This window comes from Sciurus vulgaris, assembly GCF_902686455.1.
Source record: "Sciurus vulgaris genome assembly, chromosome: 8".
In the NCBI taxonomy this organism is placed as follows: domain Eukaryota; kingdom Metazoa; phylum Chordata; class Mammalia; order Rodentia; family Sciuridae; genus Sciurus; species Sciurus vulgaris.
The window spans coordinates 27,154,018-27,176,668 of NC_136468.1; the positions used below are offsets into that span (position 1 = coordinate 27,154,018).

General features: G+C 37.4%; 1 protein-coding gene across 4 annotated transcripts in view; it reads left to right on the plus strand.

The window, feature by feature from the left end:
* GRM8 (glutamate metabotropic receptor 8) overlaps positions 1 to 22,651 on the plus strand; it is a 777,053-nt gene that overhangs the window by 558,142 nt on the left and 196,260 nt on the right. The window lies entirely within an intron of this gene.

A 22,651-nucleotide genomic window follows, 5' to 3' on the forward strand; every position in this document is an offset into this window, starting at 1 on the left:
ATCTATTCTATGCCAACCTCCCACTTAATATAATCACTGTGCAAAGCTGGATGATTCAGATAACTCTATTAATGATCTGAATAATATGTGCTTTGGTTCTGATTTTCATCTGTAACACTTTGGCACAGTGTGACTCCATTCCCTCCTATTGCAGTACTTACCTATTTGTCCTGAATAAATGTTAATGCCTGGCAAAAACAAAAACAAACAAACAAACAAAAACCATGTAAGTTTATCCATCAGTAGACCTGTGTCTTAGTCCATTTTCTGTTGCTATAACAAAATACCAAAGGCTAGATACTTTTAAAAGGAAAGAAATTTGTTGAACTCACAGTTTTGGAGACTAAAAGTTCAAAATCAGGCTTCTGCAACTGTTTGGCTGCTGGAGAGGGCATCATGGCAGATAACAATGGTGGGTGTGCTTGTGGAAGAGATCACATGTGAAAAAGGAAGCCAAAGAGATTCTGGGGCCATGTTTGTTCCTTTTATAACAACTACATTAATCCCTTCTAGGGTGCCGCTTCCCAGTGACCTAGCTACTTCCCAGTGACCTAGCTATTTCCCACTGGGCCCCACCGCTGAAACATTCCATCACCTCCCAACACCACCACACTAGAGACCAAGCTCCTAATACCTGGAACTTTGGGGGACAGACTCAAGCCATATCTAGATCTTATATCATAGAGAAATGTACTTTTCATCACTTTCTTTTAAGTCAATAATTATTCTTGTCCTGAAAAAAAGGTACTGTAACCAGAGAGATGCTAGCTCAGACAAGCAAGCCCTTAGTGGGCTTCAGGCATATCTGGACCACTTTGGTTCTTTGTCTAGAAATGATTGTTTGACAGATGCCGAAGGGAAAACCTCATCAGATACTGAAAATGGCACTCCAGAGCCTGAAAAGAAATCTTTCAATTGCTTCAGGAATGGAAAAAAGTAAAAGCAAAGATGCAGAAACATAAACGTCAAATTCAAAATGTAATAGAAAAATGAAAGTGGAAATAGAAAAGGAAGAAGGTGATAAAAAGAAATGTATGAATTGCTTTTTTATTTATCAGCCTTATCAAAATTATGGGGTATGTGTTTTGTCTATCAGAGTCAAAAGTCCTTGGGCATCTAATGAAAACATCATGAATTTTCAAAGTGCTTTGCGTTTTACATTTTTGAAAGCTTGTGGGTTTTACATTTGGTATCAGCCCAGCAAATGCAACCCAGTACTACAGAACTTTTATAAGCTTATTTTTATTGAATTCACTCTTCATAAAAGCAGTACAGTTATAATAGAGGGAATGAATGGGAAGTGGCTTTGCCATGAATTTTGATAGCTTTGTTGGATCTTTAAATCCACCCTCATTCCGTCATTAGTCTTTTCCTTTCGAATCCTTTGATGGCAATCCTGTTTTACAGATGAACCCATTAATTCCCTGGGAGGTTAAGTGATGAGCTCTGCCTGGCAGTCAGGTGCAGGGTGAAGATTAGATAAAGTCCCTCAGGTTCTTGGGATTGCAACTTGGACAGCAACCCTCCTTATTATACAAATAGACATTTAGAAATTATCTACTGACTTCTCCCTGCACATTCCAAAGAAGGATTGTATACTTTTACAGAAAAAGTATCTATGAACGTTTCAAAAATCAGGTGTTAGCTCATGTTCTTTCTCTTTAGAAATTAACCTAATTTAGAATTTTCTGAGAAAATATATTCCATTTATGCCAGGCATGTGTAATTAATAGTTTGGTGAGTATTTATTTGACCTGCTAATATTTCAGGCACTATAACAGGCTCTATTTGGGATTACAAAGAATTCCTTTCCACATTATTCTTTTCATTGGTTCATTCATTTATTTATGGCAGTCATTATTGGTTGTTAAGTTTATGAAAAAAATAGCTTGATGGGGAACAGTTTTGTGCTGTAGGTGGCATCAGATGAACGAAGTGTTAACAGGCCCAGAAGTCTGGGTACTTGCAGGTATAGGACAGAACATGACACTCTCCCTCCCCAGTATTCTCAGAGTAGCAAGGAATAGCAGTGCTTAGCACAGAGCATATATATATATACTGATATGCCTGGACTGTTCTGTGACATAAATGTGACTGAGAAACAAAATTAATGTGAGTTAAATATTTGTAAGCCACCTTATATAATCAAAGACAAGCATCCTTTTTCTCAGTTTTCCATTTTTCTTATTTTCCCTGCAATTTTATGATTTGCTTTTGTTATATTCCAACCTTTCCACAACCCTCTAAATAAAAGTAATAACAAAGAGCAAGCCACTACATACACTTAAAAAAATTTCCCTTTCCACTTACTGTAGGAGAAAAGCAACTCTTACTCTTAATGGTAAGGTTTTCATCAGAGGGTTGCCTAATTAAAGATGACCAAAGAAGCAGCAGCCTCAGAGACTCCTTTAATTTGACAGGCTGGATACTTAGCATGTTTGAGAGGTAGTTCTCAGGGGCAGTTCTGTAATCTATTCCATTAGTATAGACCTCTGCAACTTTGCTCAAACAACAGCAGTGCACAAAGGAAAACAGGTTTCTATGAACAACAAACGTTTACTGCATTTGCTTGCATTGTTTCTCACCTTTTTAGTAGACATTTTATTGCTGAAATGAAAAGAAGTGTTTTATGGAAAAATTGCTCCAAGGTGTAGACTTGAGTGAACCTGGATATCTGGCTATGGCAGCCTGGAGTACAATTTCCACCTGACAGTTGGGTAAGAATGTTTTCCAAGTGATGTGAGTAGCACTTAAGCACCGCTTCTTTTATTTTCAGCAAACAGTGTTTTTAATGCTGCTTTGTTCTTCCCTTGTTACATTAGTAAATGCTGATTGATGTTCGAAAGAGAGGATTGTAGGAAGATAAGCATTGTATACTAATTTCTCTAAATTTGGGGATGGGGAAAAATGCAGAAAGATGTGAGTAAATGTTATTAACAGTTCAGAAGAAAGAGAAGAATGACCTGCAGGAGGGAGATGTGCTGTTATTCATAAAACAAAGAGCTGTCTAACTGCCTCTCTCTCCCTCTAGCTTGCTTTCTTTCCCTTCCCTTCCCTTTCTTCCTTTTTTCTTTGATTACTCCTCCCTCCCTCCCTCCCTCCCTTCCTCCCTCCCTCCCTTCCTTCCTACCTTCCTCCCTCCCTCCCTCCCTCCCTTCCTTCCTTCCTTCCTTCCTTCCTTCCTTCCTTCCTTCCTTCCTTCCTTCCTTCCTTCCTTCCTTCCTTCCTTCCTATTTTAGTCAGCTTTTTTTCATTGTCGTGAGTAAAAGATCTGACGAGAACAATTTTAGGGCAGAAAAGATTATTTAAGCATTCATGGTGTTAGAGGTCTCAGTCCATAGAAGGCCAGCTTCTTTCCTCAGGGCTTGAGGTGAGGCTGAACCTAATGGTGGAAGAGTGTGGCAGAGGATCACGCGATGATCAGAAGGTAGAAAGAGAGACTCCACTTGCCAGATACAAATATATACCCCAAAAGTCACGTCCCATTCCCACCTCCTCTGCTATACCCTACTACTTCAGTAACCATTCATTAATCCCTACCAGGAGATTAATTCACTGATTGAGTTAAGACTCTCATAACCCAACCATTTCTCCTCTGAACCTTCTTGCATTTTCTCATATGTGTGCTTTTGGGGGACACCTCACATCCAAACCATAACACTTTATTTCTTCTCTTTCACTGTATTTCAAGTGTACAACATTATGTTATACTATACCTTTTTACATATATAATGAAATGATTACTATAATCAGGCAAATTAATCTGTCCATCATTTCACAGACTTGTTTGGGGTGAGGCAAGAGTAACTAATTTTATTCTCAGCAAGTTTCCAGCCTAGAATACAATATTATGAACTGTAGACCTCATGCCGTACATCTCTAGACATGTTCTAACATGACTGCAACTTGGTACTTGTTGCTGATCCCAAGTTCATCTTCATGTTGCTCAAAAAGGCCAGTGAGTTGAGGACAAAGTTCTGGGGTAAGGATAAAGATTTATTTGGAAGGTCAGCAAACCAAAGTAGATTGGGGAGGTGCCTGTTGTCAGAAAAAGTCGTCTTAGGGAACTTGGGTTAGTGGACTTTTTGTAGGAAGGGAATGGAGAAGCAGGGGGCCCATGAGCAGGAACATGGAAATACATGACTGGAGTTTTCCGGGTGTTGCTACACTGGTCTCTTTTGATGCTGTTATCTCAGTGTCTTCAACCTTGGGAGGGGAGGAAAAAAGATGAGGTAAGTTCAGGTCAAACTGACCTTGTATTATAGTTTCAGACCAAACACTTCTTAAATGATTAATATGTCCACATGCAGAGTTGAGCAGAAATCTGACCCAAGGGTTAACATGGTAAAAGAGACCGATATGATATAAAGGCAGACATGCCAGTCTCCTTCATCCTGTTTAGTCCCCCATCAGACATTTGCAGGCTCAAGTGCAGAATCACTGCTTTTAGAAAAGCTAACTTGATGTCACTGAAAAAATATCCTAGGTGGCTATTATCATCATAATCCACAGGGTCAGAGGTGTCATCTACAGCACAGTAGGTGAGAGACTAATAGTATGTTGCTCAGCTGCGTGACCTCCAAAATTAGAAATTTTTAGTCAACCAAAATCAGGTGAAGCTAGAGGGTTTATTTAGATTTTTCTCTTGGTTACATATATACATCTCTCCATTCTCTGCTTCTACTTTGTCCCTGGTAACTACCTTTATAAGTTCTGTTTTTATGTGTTTTATGTTTTTTTCCCAGAACTTTAAGTGAGAACATACAGTCTTTGTCTTTCTGTCTGGCTTATTTCACTTGATCTGGTGTCTTCCACATTCATCCATATTGTCACAAATGGCAGGATCTCCTTTACTGAGCCTGAGTAAGTGTGTGTGTGTGCCACTTTTCCATTTTCCATTCATTCTTCAGTGGATGACCAGGTCATTTCCATACTTTGGCTACTAGGACTGGTGCTGCAGTGAACATGGGGGTGTAGACCTCTCTACATGATGCTGATTTCATTTTGTTTGCGTGTGCAACCAGAAGAGGGACCACTGAAGGATATGGCTTCACAACCTGGGTGGAAGCCCCTTAGTTCTAAGCCTTTTGTTCTTATCTCCATCAGCCCCATCTGCATCTGCTTTCCTCCAGCTACCTTTTTCTACCCATGCATCATGGTGGGGAGGTCTGTCTATTCTGACTTCATCTCCCCTGACTTCTCCATCACCAACCCTTTCAAATCTAAGCCAATAAACATGTTCAAGTTTCTTATTTAACCAAAGAAAATAAAAGAAGGAATAAGCAAAAAACAGCTTTAAACTTCCTGCCTTGATCGTGGTTACCCGAAAGACTGGGCATTTCCAGCTATCTCACTGCATTATGTACTAGGATCATCATTACTGATTTTCCTGTTACTTCAATACTTCTTGGCATGACATTCTAAAGATCCTGCCTGTATTTAACATTTGGATTTTTTTTCATGACGTTTTGCTTTAATTTTGGTGTTTAAAAACTGTTCATTACAGTAGTATTTGCTGCCGAGGTTTTTGTTTATATGTTTCAGCTGTCGTTTGTTTTGGGTGTTTTTATTCCTTAAATTTTGCGTCCAATGAAGTGTGGCACTTACATCACTAGCTGCACCCTCTTCCTGGCTCTGTATATCCTCTTGTGCATTTCACAGTAACTGGAGCTAATTGTATCTACCTTCAGTCCTATCTCTCTTCACACAGTTGCTCCTAGTTTCTGTGTATATCATCATATTTTACCATGTTGCCAAAGTCAGAAGTCTGGGGTATCATAGACATACCTCCTCCCTTTATTCCAATCTCTCCAACCAACTATCATATTTTACCTCCTTTAGCTCTTTAGCGAATTCCTTCCAAAACACTGTCTTTACTTATAACCCTCGTCCATTCTTTCTTGAATGCCTTAACTTTTGTTTTATGCTAATGTGTACCCCATCCTTCTCCAATCTATTATTCACACAGTTGCAGTCGGAGAAATCTCTCAAAAATGCAAATCTGATCATACCCCCTGACTTTGTTAAATCCTTCAATATCTACTTATTGGCTTAGAACAGAGCTCACAATCTTTAACGCACCATATAAGAACCTTAACCACTGGGTCCTGGTAAGCCTTTCATTTTCATTTCTTTCCACTGACCAATTACTTTTGCTTAGATACTTGCAGGACAGTAAATTGGCTATTTTCCTCACAGCTTCAGTCCTCTAATCTTCAATTTATGCTGCCTGAAATTCTTTTCCTTTAGAACTCAGTTCATAGGCCACATTCTCTAGGAATTCTTGCAGATATTTGCATTTGAGATGAGCATCCATGAGATCTGCTCCCTATCATTCAGTACTTTCCCCTTATACCTCTGACACTCTTTTCCAGACAGCCTGCTCACCATGCTCTGAGCTGCTTGGGAGCAGCGACTCCTCTAGCCCTGTATTGCTAGAGCATAATATTTTTGGCAGAAATTAGGTGTTTCTCAAATTATAGAAAACATCAGTTGGGATAACATTTTTTTTTCTCATTTTCTTTCTAATGAAAACAGAATTCCCTTTAAAAATGTCTTCACATATTACCAACCTAGTATTTTGATGCGTCATGACTTATCTACCTGCCTAACGGTTGTTATTCTTGAGTATTCACATCTTAGTCCTTCCTCTCCTGTCCATCCCTACTGGAAAGGCTAACTCATTCTGGTAACCCTAGTAAGAACAAAGATCCTGAAAAATCATGGCATTTTTAATAAGAGATCCATGAGACAAGACTCAGGGTTCAGGGAAAGGACCACACAAATTCTGCTTCTCCCAACTTAAGCCCAGATCCCCAGGCACAGGTATTATCAAGGGAAGAGGCCATTTTTGGCCAGATGAGATGCCTCTGGCTGGACTATGGATCTGGACAAGAATTGCACAGACTTTTCAAGGAGACTAGACAGACAAACATATCTCAAGGGTGTGACTGACCCAGACTATTGTAGTTTAAAAGCAAATACGTAAAAGGCATTATTAAGTCTAACTAGTTTTGCCTAAGCAGAAGCCAGAGAAACGAGATCTAAAATAAGCTTTCAACACTCAAAAGCTTTCTTGATCACTTTAAGGCATGATAACAATTTTCCACAGATATGACAGTTATGAGGCAATTAATGGAATACTTTGCAAATCAATTGCAAAAAAAAAAAAAAAAAAAGAAAACCTAAGAAAAACTGAGTAATAGCTGAAGTAAAAAATGAAACTGCTATAAATATAGATAATAGCTTCCATTAAAAGTGTCTTCCAACACTGGAAAGTTTAATCACAGTTATATTCAAATCATTGGTTACACTCTATTTCACAGTTATCCAGCTTGGGAAAATCTATACGCCATTAAACATGATCGGTTCCATGTTTTATAATATCTGGTCAGCAGTGGAAAATTTTGTTAGCTAATTTCATTAACAAGTTTTAGTTTCATTTAATTCTGACAATAATAATTAAAAAACAAGTATTTTCTTTTGATAGTGGTCTAATCTGTAGAAGGAGAGAATTTTTTTTTAAATTATAGGAAGTGAGAAAACAATCACACAGGGAATTATACATGATTTAACAAATAAAAACCTTACACATCATGAACAAATTCAGAGAAAAAGTAGAAGGGTGAAATATTTGTTTCAAATATAAGACAGCACTTAATATATTGAATATTCACAATGATGATACGCATTTTTAACAACTTATTTTAATCTTCCTAAATTTTAAAATATCAATCTACAAGAGCATATTCCAACAATTCTCAAAAGTAGCTACTTTTAAGTGACACATTTCAACTATTTAGCTACAGAAGTAATCAATGAAGCACTATAACTTGAGGCACATTTTTTTCACCTTCTCAATCAAAAAATACTTTCAGACAAAGCATGTTGGGTTTATAAGTAAGACAGATCAGAGTTTTCCTTTATGTGCTTGACAAAAGATTAAGTAAAATATAAAATAATTTGGCATTTATTCTCTTACTGTCCTTTGCTTCAGAAACATCTAAGAATTTTACTCTAAGAACTAACGTAATATTAAAATAAAAAGTATTTTTTATACTTTAAATACTTTTTATTTTACTTTTTAAAATCTTTTTACACTAGAAAAATAGAAAAATATACATGAATGTCAATGAAACTGAATATAATATGGGTCTTAAGATTGAAGCTTATAACAATTTAACAAAATTAAAATATATAAATATAAGATTCAAAGCACATAACTGGTATGATGTATGCTACTTACATATAACCACAAGACTAACAGGAATGCTAATCCATTATAATGAATATCTGTGCAGCTTTATTATTATTATTATTATTATTATTATTATTATTATTATTATTGTTGTTGTTGTTGTTTTCTTGTATTTTTCACTCTCTCCTTGATTTTCCTAATGGAGCATTGGTTACTTCATAATCAGCAAGGAAATATTATTAATAAAAGGAATTTAGTTGGAAATGATTCACCAGGGAATAATGTTAATATAACCCTGTCTATTATCCACTAACAAATTTACGTAAATTTGTTGCTTCTTTTCACCCATGTTGACAGTTGGGTTTTTTGCCTTGTCATTTGTTCTTCTAGTAAATGAGGAGTGGGATCTTTAGAGGAGGTGGCATCACCAATTAATGTTTGTCAAGTTTCAGGTGATTATGATGTTACTTTTATCTCCTGAGGGTTTGTGAGGAGATAATTTAATATGGATAGTTAAATAAACAAAGCATTAGGTTTTGAAAAGAAATTGCCCACAAAGTATGACCTACTCATTTTCTGATTTTGCATTTGTTTTACAAGACTGATATTTGGAGGCTTTTTTTTTTTTTTTTTTACTTTTTCAGGAATTAAACCTTGACAGGTATCAACTCCTGAAGGAGTAGTTCAGTTAAAGTAACCTTGCTAATATTGAAAGTTGGCAAAGAACTCATCCACAATAGGAAAGAGAAAGTTCCAGTGTGTGTTTGTATGTGTGTGTGTGTGTATGCGTTGATTGTTTTATTTATTTATTTTTTTATTCAGAAGAGCATAAAATTCTATATTTTACCATGAGGAGAGGTGATGCTAGATGCAGTCTCTGGGATCCTGCTGTATTCTTAGTGTATTGCTGAGAGCCCAGGTGTGTTTCTGTTATGTGCTGCTGGAGGAGTCTGGTTTTTCCAGGATCACTTCTATTAGAAAAGATTGGGGCTCACTGCGGTTCAGTGTTCCTCAACCCTGTCACTTCTACCTCAGTCAAGGCCCTTTTCACAGGGAAAGCCAACTCACCATTAGGCAGCCATCTTTCTGAGGACTGAATTTCACTTCCAATTATCTTTTCTCACATCCTGTTGCTCCTTACCTCGGATTTCTAGAGCTCTGGTCTTTCTCCCATGCTAATCTATAACTGTCATTGAGAAAAAAAGCAAAAACCAAAAACAACCTCCAGTGCTTTACACTCAGGTCTAAATGTCAACTAATTTATGAGATTTTCATCACTCTTGGTTCTATCTACATTTAAAAGAACTCAAAGATTCCAGTCTTCTAAATAAATAAATTCTGATTGAATAAAGTTTGAATTACAAGAGCTATCAAATCTGCAGTGTGTTTAAAGAGTCCGGACTCCTCCTCCTACCTAGCCAGCTCTGCTCTCAGTGGAGGGAAGCCCAAGAAGATGTTGATCTGTGCATTTTTACTTTTCTACTTCTGTTCAACTTTTCTCCTTCCTGAACCTCAGTCATACTCCTGCAGGTGGCCCCAAGTGGAGTCTTATTTCTCCAATATTGTCTTAACTCATTTCTCAACTTCGAGTCCTTCTGGCTAGCTCAAGAAGTGGTATCCATAAATTCAGAAGCAGTTCCCAGCTGCAATGCAAAAAGTTCAGCCCTAGAATTTCCTATTGCTTTGACTACTTCGTTTCCACAATTAGAGCTTATCTTTTATGTTTTCATCTGCCAGCTTCTTTAAAACCTGCTCAGTAGAGAATCTCTTCCCACCTCAGTTCCAACAAAGAAAACAGATCATCCAAAGAGTATTTATTTAATCCAACAATTGTTGCAGACAGTTACAATCCTTTGAGTCTTGTCACATAAGCACAAATACAGTGACCATCATGCAGAGATTTTTGTACATGTATTTAGTATATACATAAATTGTATGTGTATTCACTAACAAAATAGCCAGTGGGTCATTATTACAAGTGAAAATGCAATCTCTAATTGTTAATGAGATATATTGGCAGAGTACATCTACTTCTGCCTAGTTCACAAAAGTGAACTGCGAAAATACAGATCTCCTATCTAGATCCACCCAGGACCTCTCCCCACACTCTAATCTAGAGAATCATTTTGTTGAAGTCAGGACAGTGGCATTATCATTCAATTGAGAAATTGAGACTTCCTAGCTTTAATTATTTTAGCCTAATGTTGAGCATCTAAAGCACATCATCTGGCTCACCCTGCACAACAACTCATTATTGCAGTTGGCATAATTCCTGTCTTATAGACGAGGACACCAAGGCTAGAAACAGTTGTCACCTGCCCCAGGCCACTGTTGGCAACATGACTCAAGGTGAATTTCATAGGATCACGTGGTGAAGGGAGAAGAGTTACTAGGGAAACTGCCAAGCGAGCATCAGTGAAGGAGGCTTGCTGTTCTCCTTCCCACAGTGAGGTGGACCAGGCCAGGCCCTTGCTGGAGACATTGCATGTTTGTGTTCCACTAAAGGGACAGTGCCCTTCATTGCTTACATTGGTTATGGAGCAAGCAGGGAGAGCAGCCTGTAAAGACACTGCAGGTTATTTGGTTGACCGGCAAAGTCATTAGTGGTTTCTAGCAGCTGGTCTGTAGCTGTTCTCTAAGGAAGTCAGCGGCTCTGAATTTGGGGACTTTGGAACTCAGGGGAGGATGATATCCTTCCTCTAGAGCGAGGAGAACGTGGTAGCACCATCCCTTGGCAAAGTGAGAGCTCTCACAGCTAGCTCATTTTTTTTTTTTTTTTTTTTTTTTTTTGTCCCAGGAACTACAAGGAAGCATTTCCAGTGATTTTTTTGAAGGTTCTACTGCATATACTATAGTCCCATGGTTGTGAGGGGCACAGAGAGTTATTAAAGCCACATCTCCAGGACTTCAAGGCAGATACATTATATATTGCTTACAGTACCTGCCACACTGGTGTCTTCCGTCTGCAATTCCCAAAGCTCGCTCTCATTGTCCCAGGTCATCTGTCCTCCACCCCATGACAACTGCACTTCCCTTCTGTTCAGCCTTTTTCTTAGGCCATTGGGAATATTTATTTTAAATGAAACTGTGCTTCTAAATTGTAGCGATGTCTTTTACCTCTCCTTATTTATACTTAGGGCTCTATTCATCACTGATGTTCCTTGAAACTTTCTCTAGCCAAGAGTACTGCTCTCTCACTCAGTTGCATGAATAGGGCAAGAGGAGTCTTTGCATTGAGATATTGCACCCTTAATTTCCTGGAAAATATGAATATGTTTGCAAGGCACTTACTTTTCTATGACATTTTTTTGAGTTCCCATCCCTCTTGGGTTTAATTAATAATTCCTTCTGTATATTTCACAATGTCCTGAAGATATGTTTATCAGAAAACTTGCCACAAAGATTCTGTTTAAAATGTATTTTCTATTAAATGGGAATGTTTGGAGAGTGGAAAGGCAAGCCCTAGTATGGGATAGGATATTTATAATATATGTAATGATTGAAGTGTTTGTGAATATTCTAGAAAACCTATTTTAAAATAACATCCCTACAAAATGGTGAGAAGGAGGAAAACAACCCAAAAGAAAAAACAGGTCTTGATTTGGATATGCACTTCACTAATACAAGAAAGAAAATTTTAAATGGTTCTAAACCCCATTAGTATCTAGGAAATGCAATTTAAAACCACAATAAGAGAGCACTATCTCCCTTCGACAATAGTTAATTTGAAAGAAAACTAGAACATCAGGTCTCAGGAAAGATCTGAAGCTGTGAGTACTCTCAGACACTGCCGAGAAGAGTGGAACTGGCTCAACCACTCTCATCTGACAGGTGTTAGTCCACTGAGCTTGATGATGGATACCAGCTGATCTGCTAATACCATTCTTAGTTATATTCTAGATGGAAATACACATTAATTGAACAAAGGCATATAAAAAAGAATTTTGATAGTACTAATGTAAATAGTAAAACCTAGAAGCAACACATACATGTGTTAACACAAATCGGTGCATAAATTATAGTATATCTGTACAATGGAATCCTATTCAGCAATGAAAATGAATGAATTACAGATAACCATAACACTGAAGATAATTCTCACAGAATCAAAAGTAGCCAAGCAGATGAATAGATTCTGTAATGTTCTGTTATACAGAGTTCAAATAGAAAAAAAAGAATTCAATTTCTTTTAGGTAAAGTTAAAACTAACTGGTAAAACTAAACTAAAAAGCTAAGGGATGCAGAGTTAGGTTGAAATGATAACAAAAGTAAATCAAGAAAGCAATTACTTTAAAAGAGTGGCCATCTTTAGACAAGAGGAGTCCTCTGTGATGGGGACAGGTTGAGTAGGGCACCCAAGGGCCCATGGGCAGTTGGGTCATCTGAAAGTATCAGCAGTGCCTTATCTCTAGTGCTTGGTGCCTATCCAGATGCTGATTTGTAGTAATTCATTAAGGTATACAATTTGTTTTTTAAATTTGTTCTAATTAGTTGTACATGATAGTAGAATGCATTTATACATTTTGATAGACCATACATAAATGGAGTGTGATCTCTGATTTTTCTGATTGCACATATTGCAGGATCACATTGGTCATACAGTCATACATGTACAGGAGGTAATGATGTCTGTTTCACTCTACTATCATTCCTTTTCTTCCCCCATACTCCTCCTCCCTTCACTCCCCTCTCTCTAAGATAAAGTAACTTTATTCTTCCCTACCTCCTCCCATTGTAAACTTTGGTTTTATTCTATTTTGTCTATGTATATCTTATGTCACATTTAAAAAAGTTATAAAAGAATTAAAAACAAGTGAATTGCAAGGTAACGGTCACCCTGAGAGGGATGAGATAGGTCAATAATTCCCTCCCTGTTTTTTTTAACATATCTTTTGAGTGAAAGGAAATGGTAACATGTTAGCCCAGCTGTTAGTGTGATGTTTTCCTCAGATTAATCGGTATGGAAAGGTAACTAAGGGTACAAAACTATCAGCGTTCAACAACCTGTACCATGGTTAACATAAGAAGGTACATAGCTCCCCATTCCTGAAATAGTAGAAAACCCAGGCTTTACTGGGCTTTCCTTACTAACATGAGCCTGAGAATCTGCAATGTTGCTGGTCACATTTAACCATGAACCCATCTCAGAGGCCCTAGTGTACCTCTTCAAGTTGACTGTACAGAAACTACCTTGGGGCAGGCCACTCACTGTCTCTGATGGTGTCCCAGTGCTGCAAGAATCTGGCAGGCCTTCAATATGTTGGACACGTAACCCCCCTTTGCTACTAACTTTAGTGAACTTGTGGACACTGCTGTCCCAAGTGCCAAATTCAGCTACTCTCCCTAACACTTAGTCTATCAAGGTACAAAGGAAGATATTCTCTTATGCGGTTTTCAGAAAGAAACAAATTATCACCAAACTCACTGGGCACCAAGTATAATAATACACACGGGGGCCATTTCCCTAAGCTGAGCCTTTGACAGAAGGAGGAATTCCAAAGTCAACCTTCCACGCCAACAGCCAGGTGCTGGGTTCAGAGTGTCAGCAGCACTCACTTCATTGTGGTGAGTGTGTCCTTAACAACTTCTATTATTTCCTTTCTGATCTTCCTTCCGTCTACCTGTACCTTCACCTCTCATCCTTCTTCCTTCCTTTCCTCTTATTTACCTTTCTTTAATCCACAGATATATGCGTGCCAGGGACCATTAGGCAATATAGAATAAAGTATTGAAAATATCGATGTGTTCTTTTGTATGTATGTGTGTAGGTCACAATTTCCTGTCTTCTGGCCTTAGTTTAGCTTATCGAAGAACCTCATAAATGTTTTAATAACTATCTCACAGAAATGGAATGCAGTCCAAATTTATTTTCTCCCAGGAGGCCTTTAATCTAATATTTACTTATCCCTCATGAATGAAGAGAGCAGTGGGTTAGAAAGTCCTGCCCATCATCAAAGACCATGCCTTTGCAACACAAGCAACTAATCTCTAGGTGCCTGCCTGGGCAAAATATCTTGTTTAGGTAACATATATCACAAGTATTTTTCAATACTTGATTGAGAGGAGCGTTGGGTTCTATTTAATTAATACAACCAATACTTGACATCCAATAAGGCTATATATGAGCAGGTAGACATGAAGGGAGGAAAGGAAGGAACTAGAAGAAACACCTAAGAGATAAGAAGTGGAGTCAGGAAAGGAAAGGAGAAAGGCTTACTAGTTTTTTCTCATATTGGGAGCTGAATAATGTGACCACCTTATGTATGCCCTTTGAAAGGCTAAATTAATCATTTAATAAGAGTTTCAGCTCTTTTTCTGCTCCTAACTTGAACTATCAAAGGATTCACTGGGAATGAGTTAGCTATGGCACCCAAGAGGGGAAAAGATTAAATAAGGCAATAGCACAGACAAGACCAATGTTAATTTAAGACTGGTTGGATTTAAGTTAGGGACTTGCCTGGGTGGTTTTTCAATCCCATAATAACATCATCTTGCTTGAGTACAATGTAGGAGAAAATTTGGGATTCAGCAAATGTGGAGCCCAAGTTACTCGGGGAGGACTTCCTGCTTTTTGTTCCCCTCTATTCTCCTCCTTCAGTATGTCCCAGGGCAGGGATCACATTTTTTTTTTTTTTTCTATAAAGCACCATATAATACATATTTTAAACTTTGTAGAATAGATTGCTTTGGTTGCAACCATTCAACTTTTCTTTTGTAGCCCCAAAGCAGCCATAGACAATCTGTAAACAGAAGGTGAGTTTGTGTTACTGTTAAACTGTTTTTTCTAAAACAGTGGCAGGTAAAAGCAGTACATACCATACTTTGTTGACCCCTGTCTTAGTGAATAAGAGTACAGGTGTTAAAGAGGACAGCACTGAGTTTAAATTAAAGCTGTCATTTACAAGATTTACAACCTTTGCTAAGCCACTTAACCTCTCTAAGTAGTTGTTTTCTCATCTGTAAATTTGGGATAATAAGGCCTGCCTTACAATAGCATGAAAATTAGATCATTTATGAAAATTGCCCTACACAGTCCCTGATGTGAATTGTTTTTAATAAAGTGCATCTATCATTGATATCTGATTTTCCATTCATTCATTCATTCATTCAACCAACATTTAATAAATGCTAATTGTGCATCAGACATTTGGTAGGGTGGGAATGAAACAATATATAATGTCTACTCCTAATTTAAGGGAAAATGTAGTAGAGGAAAATGAAAAAAAAAAAAAAGAACATATGTATATGCATTTCTAGAGCAAAGGGATTAGTCTAAGAAAGATATTGTGCTTTAAAAATATCCATTTTAGTTTTGAAGTTTCCTGGCTTTAAATAATGCTCTTTATATTTAGAGCTGTTCTAATTTATTAATATATATTGGGTTTGGAGTACCTCTTAAAATTCAAGTAAAACACATTCATGCAAGGGGAGAGGATTACCATGAGAATTAATCAGAAATAATAAACAGTGAACAAATTAGGAAGGACAAAATAATGTGCAATGTTAGAAAAAATAAATTTTTCTATATTAAATAGTTATCTGGATACATACTCATTTTCAATTAAAATAACAGGTTTGGAAAAGGGGAGATCAATCAAGTTATAAGACCCTTGAACTTACCAACTAAGAAGGATCTGCTATAGTTTGGGTCTTAAACATTCTCCAGAGGGTCAGATGGTAGAGACTTGCTCCCTGGTGTGATGCTATCGGGAAGTAGGGTCTAGTAAGAGATCTTTGGTCATTAGGGTGCTGCCCTTGAAGGGGGCTGGAGGCCCTGGTTCTTTCCTCCACCTCTCTTTGTTAGTTCCTGGCCATGAAGTGAGTGATTTTGCTCCATGGTGGGCTCCACCATGATATGTTGCTGCCTCAGGCCCAAAGCAATGGGGCCAACTGATCATAGACCAAAACCTTTAAAACTGTGAGCCAAAATAAACCTTTTCTCTTTATAAATCAATTATCTGAGGTATTTATTATAGTAATAGAAATATGGCTATCACAGGATCCTTCATATATCTGCCTTTAAAAATAGGTATCTAACAATTGAAAGTAAATACGTATCAATATGATGCTTGGAAGTCTGTAAAACTGGGAACAAGACCAAGTTCCTGTTCTGCCACAGGTGATTGACCCAGTTTGGATAAACCCATCAAATCTCTAAACCTTTAAGTTTCACCCTGACTTTTCCTTAATAAGGAATTGGTACTGGTGTGAAGGTAAGCGCCGCACTTTCTGGCTGGTTTGCAATTGTTTTGGTTTTGATGTGAGTTGTCCCTCAAAAGGTCACGTGTGAGAAAATGCAAGAAAGTTCAGAGGAGAAATGATTGGGTTCTAAGAGTCTTAACCCAATCAGTGAATTAATCCCCTGATAGGGATTAACCCAGTGACAACTGAAGTGGTAGGGTATGGTTGGAGGAGGTGGGAATTGAGGTGTGGTTTGGGGTATATATTTTGTGTCTTGAGAGTGGAGACTCTTTGTGCTTCCTGATCCCCATGTGAGCTGCCTCCCTCTACTACATGCTTCTGCCATGATGTCCTACCTCACCTCCAGTCATGAGGAATGCAGCCAGCCTTCTATGGACTGAGATCTCTGAAACCCTGAGCCCTCAAGTAAACTTTTCCTCCTCTACAATTGTTCTGGTTGGGTCTTTTAGTCACAGCAGCAAAAAGATGATTCACACAGTGATCTTGCATTACCAGTGAACATACTGCTGTGACAGAAGGTCCTCCTGCAGCACCTTCCAGAGGTGCAGCACCTTCCAAGGGCGCAGCTCTCAAGGTGTGCACCAGAGCCTCGAAGTAGGAAGCAGCTGCGAGGGAGTTGTGAGGAGGGGGGATGGACTGCTCTCTAAAGGGGAACTGAGGTGGTGAGAAGATGTTGTTGCCACAGAGCAATAGAAACTTTTGTCAAATAATGAGATACTTGAGAATCCTAAAATAATAGGGGGTCCTTACTGTTCTACATTAGTACTTAAGACAAGACCTCATAGAAAATGAGACATCATAAATACTGGGATTAATGAGTCAAAGAACTGACTGCCTGGTCCTTTGTTTTCTCTACGTACTATCTCTAAATATTTCTAAAAAATTGAAGTTCTGGAATCACTTCTTATTAAATTCTAAAAATAAATGTGGCTTTTTTCCTTATCTTAAGCAGCCATGCAGTAGACAAAAAGAAGGAAAATCAGTAGTGTAACCCAGTACCTACACACACACACACACACGTGTGTGTGTGTGTGTGTGTGTGTGTGTGTGTGTGTGTGTAAGTGTGGGCATTAATTCTGAGGGATTTGCACATTAACACAAATGGTACCTGGATAGTGCCAAAAAAGTTGGAGGTAACAAATATTTCTGGGAAAAAAGTACAGAATTAGTTTTTCTTACATCCTCCTAAGCAAAGTACAATGCTAATATTGCTAGCCAGCAGTGCACCAGGGCAGAGACAATGATAAAATGTGTCTATTAGTGATAAATAGGTTACTTACAGGAGTTATAAATCTAAAACTTTCCTTCCTTACTTTGCATTATTAAATAGATTGTATTATAGGGAACTGAGGGGCAAGATCTAACTAACAGAAAGAAATAATTAGAAAATACACACTGTTAATATATATTAATTCACTGCATTTTCTCATTTCAAATATCATCACTTATAAAACAAATTTGCTTTAATAATTTACCTTGGACATAGAAGACATTAAAGATATATGGAAGCTAAAAAAGCAAATCCTAGTTTTTTGGAAACTTCTTGAAGTATAATATTCCTGATCAAAGAAATGTGGGTTGTATATATTGTCAACACTTTTATTGAATGACAAGTAAACTGAACAGGTGGCACTAGAGGTGAGCTTATAAACTAAGTAGACAGTCTTCCACTGACAATCTCATTGCTGGTGCACCATAAATAATCACCAGTTGGGAACTTGCCATAGCAGAGAGCATGCCCATCGTGCCTTAAGAAACCTTTGCTCCTTGGTTGGCTCCATAGCTTAGCTACTGTGAATTGAGCTGCTATTAACATTGATGTGGAGGGGCGATAGGAAAAGGAAAGACAATGGAATGAATCTGTCATAATCTTCCCATGTACATATATGAATACACTACAGTGAACCCCACCATCATGTACATCCACAACAATGGGGTCCTAATCAGAATAAGATAAATTCCATGTTGTTATAATAACATCAAAGTGGATTCTATTGTCATATATAACTAAAAACCAATTAAAAAAAAAAAAAAGAAACCTCGACTCATTGCTCTTGTGTGACTCACTAGTTACGCAGTCTGGGACAAGCTTCCTACTCATTAAGTATGTCTTATGTGAGACCTTCTGAGAGTTGTTTTTGAATATACAAAGTGGATTTCACCAGCCTATTATACTCTTTCAGCAACCCATACTTCTCATGTCCCCAGATTCTACAATTATAGTTTAATTATTTGTTAATTACAGCAGAGTAGTATGGGGCCCATTCATTTCTGTGATTCCAGCTTCCACCTTACGGTCTGGCATATGGTTGATGCTCCAATCATATTTGTTGAAAAAAGTTATTTCACTCTCTTGGTGTCAGTTACCATCAGTAAGATGAGAACATTTCACTAAAAGATCTCTATAGAGTCCTTCTCTCCCGAAAATTCGGTATTAATTTCCTTTTAATGTATCCTCTTTTAAATTTTTATGTCACAGGAAATTCTAACTTTTTATCATAAATTGTTCATGCGTGCATCTAAAAATAATAGTATGTAAAATATCCATTTGAGAAATATTTCCTGCAGTATATACATTTTATGCAATAATTTTAGTGGCATAAAAATGAACTATTGAACTAATTTAAAAATGGGCTAACAGACTAGAAGACCTTGATGGGAAGGATTGTGCTGACTTTTGTTTTTAATTCTAGTTCTGCCCCAGACCTCAGAAGGTGGCAAATGGTCTTTACTGAATTAATAAGAGAGGTTAAGGGAGGAAAACAGGAAAGAACAATGTCATGGAATGCTTTGCCAGCAGAAGCCTCAGGAATTTGAAGGAAAAGTAGGAGTAGATACAGGTAGTTGGGTGGGAAGTTTTGATTTCTTATCAATGATTTACAGAGATTCAGACAAATATATTTCTGAATTTTAAAACAGTTTTCAAATTACTAGTTATAATGGTGCTTTTTATAAGGTAAACTTAAAACAATGGAGAGAAACTAGTACTGGATTGGACCCTCCCCTCCCCCAGCGTCCCATTTTAATCAATTTTTAAAAACTGTCTCTTCCTGAAAGTGAGATATGCATCCTTGATCTGCAACCATCTCTGTGACCTGGGTATTCATTAAAAGGGAGGCAGCTTGCATACTCAGATGCATCAAGTTCTCCAGGCAGCCAAGTACCTCTTAATGAAAGATCTTTTACACAATAAACTTTTTCTTTTTGGATAGAGGACTTCTAAGGAGTGCTTTTAGTTTATCAGAGAGAGCTGGTACTTTGAAAGTGCTTTAAGTAGCTCAGTTAAAGATGTTTTCCTTTTATTGTCATTTTTTCTCCTCTTGCCCAAAGAATCTTAGAACCAACACATTTTTCTTTCCAACTTCATATAAAGATGACATTCCATGGTTCTTAATGGATGGAAAACTTGAGCTTCTTAGCAGCTGCAACATAACCAGACACTTCAGAATCACATTGCTCCATAGCACTATTTGATTATTTCTCTTGAATTCAGAACACTAATCTATATCCCCTTATCAGACATTAAACATATAACATGTACACCCTTAATAATCAAAAATAAAGCACAAAGAATAGAAGTCAGTGTCTATTTTAAGATCTATATAAATCCTAATCCTTAGAAGCAGCTTCTAAAGAGAAATGATCAAATTACAGTGTTAAATATCAAACTTTAATATTGCTAATGTTTGGGTTCCATCAATATTGTTGCTCCAAACCAAAGACAGTCACTAATATCTTGACTTACGTACTTCTCAAAGATCCTTCCTCCTCATACCATCACATTCAGGCTTAAGATCCCAACATATGAATTTGGAGAGAACACAAATATTCATTCCATAACACATGATTTGAAGCCTTGTCTCTCCCCACTCCCTGAAGAATGAAGAAGGATAAATAACTTGAGCCATATTAATTCTTGCATTTATGACACATGTATATACTTTAGCTCTCTGCCTGGAAATGTGACCAGAATTCTGTTTTACTTATTTATTTGCAATTATTTTTTCATACCCAGGATTTTGTGCTTAGTTTTGTACAAATCCAGTGGCAATTGCTAGTGGCTTTCACCTATGAATTGGGCTAAATGGTCAGCAGCCTTTCTTGTTGCAGTGGTCACTTACTCCACACAAATTTTTTTTCCACTTGTTCTGGGGTTACATGATTCTCATGGATTAGGCAGTTGTACTTTTTCCCTTTATTATACTTATGGCATTAAATTACAGTTCTTGGAGGCCAGGTATTATATATAATTATTTCTCCAGTATCATTCATAGCTCATTGGAAGTGGTAGGTTTCCTGGAAACCTTAAATTTGACAATTCAAGAGTCTGACTGAACATGATAACTCATATGAACCTGTCATTATGGATATGTGTAGAGTATAGATACAAACTTAGAATTTCTATGGGTACAGATTTGGGGATATGAGTGCCCACTTCAGGAAGACATGTGCCATCTTATTTAGCAGAGAAAGAATCCCAAATAGATCACAGAAAATGTTATCACTCACATTTAATGATTATGACTAGGGAAAAACACATTGCCTTTTATATTCCTCAGTCGAATGACGCAGACAGCTATAAATCTATTCTGTTGCTACTTGGGGATTATTAAATCTCTGGTAAACAGTGCAGAAGAGCTGGAGTATGGATTTTTGTTGAATCTGCTACATTAGGAGGAGAAGGAAATAAATGGGAAGAGGCCAGCAGGTTGAGAGATGGAAAAAGAATCAGAAGAGATTGAATTGTAGTGTTTGAGTTAGGTAGAAATGATGTGCAACTGGAGTGCAGTTTATATTGCTCTGAATCAGATAATAGAATTGAGGACAAAGGTCTATATTGATACATTTAAAGTCTCTATTCACTGTGCAGTATCAGTGAAGAAGGCTAATAGAATGCCAACTAAGATTAGGGGAAATATTAATAATATCTAATATTTTTCCAAAGTGTCTCATAAACCAAAGATTCTGATGAGGGAAGTCTCTTAGAGGTCATACAGTATACTTTTTTCTGTAATGTCTTCTTAAACTTTTATGTTGAGGACATACTTCTAAATGTTAGAATTTGAAGCAGCATGTTTAGAAAGATTATGATACTCAAAATAATAACTGGTAAGTTAACAGTTATTAAAGCTCACCATCTACCATGACAAATTTGAAAAGCATGAACTTGACCTTTAAAAAGAAAAAAAAAAAAAAAAAAGCAACCCACACTGTATCAAGTAGCTCCTTCAGACCCCACCAATCTCTCTATGATGTTGTGGGAGAATGGCAACCTGTGTTATTTTGTTGCTGAACCCATCTTTGTACACTTCCCTTTTCTCCAGGGAAGTCCACTTCTTGTGTGATATCACAGAATTTGTCCCAAACTCTGGTATATAACATAGCTACCTTTAAGGGGCCCACCTTGCAAGACACCTCTGTGTATCCCATAAATTTATGAATCTCCCACTTGAGGTCTTTTCCCTAAATTGTCCACGAATGTTGGCGATATACTTGATATACAGAGTGTGGATTCTGCTTCCAACAACAGGTACAGAGGATGCCGAAGTCTGACAGCCTATTCTTGCTGCTTCTCATGGCCACATGTTGCTCTCCTGTTCTGTCCTCTGATGTAATGATGGTGGTCTGGATGCTTTGACACCACCGTGGATCCTAGCTTCACTCAGACAGGCTCAGCTGTTTTGCCACAAAATATCCCCACACTATCTTTCATCTAGAATACCTGTTAGCGTGAGTCAGAAGCTATGCTTAGGAACCTTGACCTTAGATTCCTGTCTGGGGCCTGAGTCACCAGCCTATTCCAGCTCTTTCCTTTCTAATTGGGACTTGGGTGTACTTTCCTTCCACTATCTCTTTACTTTGGTTCCTGGAGTTCAGTTGTCAGGTTCTAAGTCTCCTCTAGAAGTTACAGTTTTGCATTGGAGCGGCTATTGGGAGTTGTTTGATCGAAACAGAAAATAGTTTATTATAATAAGTTATTAATAAATAAATTGAAATCTATTTTGCTTTTCCCTGAACAATTGGCAGGCACCTTTTTTTGTTTTTTGTTTTGCCTAAAATTGCAAAGGGAGGCCATTCAAGTTAAAAAGGTCTTCTTCAAGATATATTTCTGGAAGTAGGAAAAAAATTTTAAGAACGTTCTGTACTGGTACCCCCAATTAAATTCTACCTTTGTAGGTTTCCCCATTAATTAATAATTAATAGGGATTAATTGATTAATTATCTTTCACCCTGAATGTTAACTATCAACTC